We start from the raw sequence: 4,505 nt of genomic DNA, 5'->3' as shown, positions 1-4,505 counted from the left end.
TTAGAGGACAGCTACCTGGCTGACTGACTGGAAGATATCCGTATTTGTTCCCATTCCCAAGAAAGATGATTCAACAGTTTAAAGAAATTACCAAATAGAATCATTAATATCACACGCAAGCAGAGAATTGCTCAAGATCATTCAAAAATGGCTAGAAGGCTACATAGACAGTGGACTGGAAAACATTCAATATGGATTTAAAAGAGGCTGTGGCACTAGGGACACACTTCTGATGTCACATGGATCCTAGATGAAAGCAAAGAATTAAAAAATGTTTATTTGTGCTTTATTGTTTATCAAAGACATTTAATTAAGAGGTTCATAGCAAAGTATGGTTAACGTTGAGAAGAATGAGCTCATGCAAAACCTATACTTACACCAAGAAACTTTTGTGCAAGCAGAACTAGGGAACACTGCAAGGGTAAAAATTAGGAATGGTGTGTGTCACAGTTGTATTCTTTATATAAACCTATTGAATCTCTATGCTGAATAATTATTCAAGAAATCAGACTCTGCAAAGAGGAAAGCAGCATCAGAATCAGAGGAAGACTCGTCAAAAACCTTCAGTATGTGGATGACACAACCTTGATTGCTGAAAGTATGGAGAACTTGAAACACTTGCAAAAGATTAAACACTACAGCCTTCAGTATGAATTTCACCTCAGTGTCAAGAAAACCAAAGTCCTCACCACCAGGCCAATAGGCAACATCAAGATGGATAGATGTAAGATTGAGGTTGTTAGTAACTTCATCTTACTTGGGTCCACAATTGATATACTTGAAACCAGCAGTCAGGCGAACAGGAGACATATTTCATTATCCAAGTCTGTAGTGTGCAACCTCTCTTAATTATTGAGAAGCAATGATATTAGCTTGAGGACTAAGATGTACCTTGTTTAGGACACGGTCTTTTTAAAACTAATATTTTTAATTTTCATGTACATTATTGTCTTTAATGCATGCATATTGTATATTATACATTGTATTTTGATGATGTGTGTTTTTGTTGTTATGTGACATCATGTTGCCTGCAACTCATAGCAACCCTATGCATTATAGCTGTGAAACATTCCCTGTCCTGAGCCAATCTTGCTTCGTTCAACACATCTACCTTATGACCCCCGTCAATGTTTTAGTCCATCTTATCCAGAGTCTCCCTTCCCTGTGCTGTCCCTCCACCCTTCCAAAAATAACACCCTTTTCCAGGAACTGGTCCCTCCTGGCAACATGACCAAAGTATGTCAGATGGAACACCACATAATTATTCAAGTATATTGTGAGCTTATTTTTCTCTTACTATCGTCTTATTAATAACTACATTTTTGAAAATGTGAAATCATCTACTTTATGTCTTATTCCTTAATATCTCCGTTATTGTTGAGAAGTTTTGTACCAATGAGTCAGAATCGACCCATAGCTGACCCCCTGGGGAGTTTTCAGAGTCAGTAGTCTCATAGGAAAAGATTGCCTGTTCTTCTCCCACAGCATCCAATGGATTTGAAGCACTTGCTTTTGATTTTGTATCTCAGATTCTTAACACTAAGCAACCAAAACTTTATCAACATAAGATTGTTGTTTTGTTTGTTGTTGTTGTCTTTGAGTCAAGCATGATTCATACTCACCTTATGGGGGGAAAAAAGAAAGCCCGAAGCCCCTCTACAACTATCGACATTTAGCAAAGTTCACAGAGCTTCCTGAGGCATGTTATTTAGGAAGTGAATGACACTTCCTGCTTCCAAACATGTCATAGTATGTTATTGTTTTTAAGTGCCCTTGAGTTGCCTGTGATGTATAATGACTCTGAATACTTCTCTGTCCTGTGCCAGTCTCACTGACTCTGACACACCAACCCCCATTGCCCCAGTTACTATATCAATCCTTCTCATCCGGGGTCTCCCTCTCCTGTGCTACCCATTCACCCTTCCAAGCATGATGTCCTTCTACAAGGACCAATCTCTCCTAGTAATGTACCCAAAGTAAATGAGGTAGAACTTCAAAATCCTAGTCTCTAAGGAGAAAATGGTTTCACCCTCCTCCAGACAGATCTATTTGTTTTCTTGGTGGTCCATGATATGTTCAATGCTCTTCTTTAACACCACATCTTGAAGGCATCTATTCTTCTGTCATCATTAGTCATTGTCCAACTCCCTGAAGTATAACAAGTAATTGAAAAGACCATGGCCTGGATTAGGTGCACCTTTGTATCTAGAGTGACATCATTGCTCTTCAGCACACTGGAAGGTCCATGACAGCAGATTTTCCCAATGCAATTCCTCTTTTGATTTCCTGAGTGTTGGAATGAATAGTGTTTATTGTGGATCTGAGCAAGCTGTAATTCCTAACAACCTCAATCTCTTCTCCATCCAATATGGTGCTGCCTATTGGCCGAGTAGTGAAAATCTTTGTCTTCTTGATGTTGAGCTTCAATCCATAATGCAGACCACAGTTGTTGACCTTTTGCAGTAAGTGCTTCAGGTCTTCTTCAGTTTCAGTAAGCAAGATTGTGTCATCTATATCATAGGTTGTTAATGAGTATACCTCCAATCTTGATGCCACACTCTTGTCCACAAAGCCCTACTTCCTGAAAGATCTACTCTGCATAAAGGTTCAAAAGGAATGGGGGCAGGATGCATCTCTGATCCACTCCTGTCATGATTTTCAACCATGCAGTGTTTCTTTGTTCTGTTCTGATAACTGCTCCTTGGTCCAAGTATAGATTTCCTATAAGCTTGATAGAGTGTTCTGAGGTTCTCATTTTTTTCAAGGTTAGCCACAATTTATTGTGATCCACACAGTCAAATGGCTTTGCATAGTTAATAGAACACAGATAGACATTTTTTCTGGTACTCTCTGCTTTCTGCCAAGATCCATCAGACATTGGGACATTGGCAATAATGCCCCTAGTGCCATGGCCTCTTCTAAAGCCAGTCTGTAGTTCTGGAAGTTCTCTGTCAATGAACTGTCAAGGTGAAGTCTTTCCTGGATAATCTTCAGCAGGATTTTTCTAGTGTGTGATATTAGGGATATTTTTAATCGTTTCCACACACTGTCAATAGTTGACCATCCAACTGGCTTTCTGAAGCATAGGAAAAGGTGGTCCATTATTCTCCCACTGAGAGGATGGTGGCCTTTAACTGCATGCCTTCTGGATTGTAGCACAGTTTCTTGTCTAGGCCACTAGTTCAAATAAGGGCCTCAATTGTATTTTTGTTCCTTTTGTGAACTACTTTCTTAGTTTGTTTACTGAAGAATCTTTGGTCTTCTTTGGGTTCCTTGAAGTTTCTTGTCCCCACCTATATGTTCCATTATGTCTATCTTAGCTATTTTTTACTCAAAAGTGTAGTTTCATACTGATCTTATATTTACACATATGAGATTAGGTATTTATTACATATTTTTGGGAACAGCAGTTCAGTCTATTGGACATACCCTGTATTGGTGAGAAAGTAGAGCAAAGGGAGTTATGCAAGCAAGATTCTGCTGAAAATTATCAAAAACATTTGGAACAATATGTCAACAGAGAACTGCAGATGTGCAGGCTGGATTTAGAAGAGGTCGTGGTACTAGGGATATTATATCTAATGTTAGATGGATCTTGGCAGAAAGTAGAGAATACCAGAACAATGTATATATGTGCTTCATTGACTGTGCAAAGGCTTTTGACTGTGTGGATCACAGCAAGCTGTGGCTGACTCTGAGAAGAATGGGAATCCCAGAACATTTGCTTTTGCTTATATGAAACCTTACACTTGGACCAAGAGGCAGTCATCAGAACAGAGCAAGAAGACACTACATGGTTCAAAATCAAGAAGGGGTCCATCAGGGATGTATTTTGTCTCCACACCTTTTCAATCTGTATGCAGAACAGATCATCCAAGAAGCTGGGCTTTACAAGGAGGAATGTGACATCAGGATTGGTGGAAGAATCATCAAAAACCTGTGTTATGCATATGACACAATCCTGTTTGCTGAAACTGAGGAGGACCTGAAGTGCTTGCTGCACAAGGTCAAGGACTGCAGCCTTCAATATGGATTGAAGCTCAACGTCAAGAAAACAAAGATTCTCAACACTGGGCCAATTGGCAGCATCAGTATGAATGGTGAAGAGATTGAAATAATTAACAGTTTTAGTTTACTTGGTTCCACAGTCAATATTCTTGGTAACAGCAGCCAAGAGATGAATTGCATTGGGAAAATCAGCTGTGAGGGACCTCTCAAGAGTACTGAAGAGCAAAAATGTCGGGCTGGAGACTAAGGCGTGCATTATCCAGGCTATAGTCTTCATAATTATGTGCTATGCACTGGAGAGTTGGACAGTGAATAGGGATGATAGAAAGAAAATGGATGCCTTTGAGCTGTGGTGCTGGAGAAGAGTGTTGAATATACCATGGACTGCCAGAAAAACAAACAAGTTTTTCCTGAAGAGGGTGAAGCCTAAGTGCTCCTTGAAGTCAAGATTCTGAAGCTTCATCTGACATACTTTGGGCATGTTGCAAGGAGGGACT

Source organism: Elephantulus edwardii, unplaced genomic scaffold (genome assembly GCF_000299155.1).
Source record: "Elephantulus edwardii isolate Elephantulus edwardi_28Jun2011 unplaced genomic scaffold, EleEdw1.0 scaffold00035, whole genome shotgun sequence".
NCBI lineage: Eukaryota > Metazoa > Chordata > Mammalia > Macroscelidea > Macroscelididae > Elephantulus > Elephantulus edwardii.
This window is presented reverse-complemented; position numbering follows the sequence as displayed.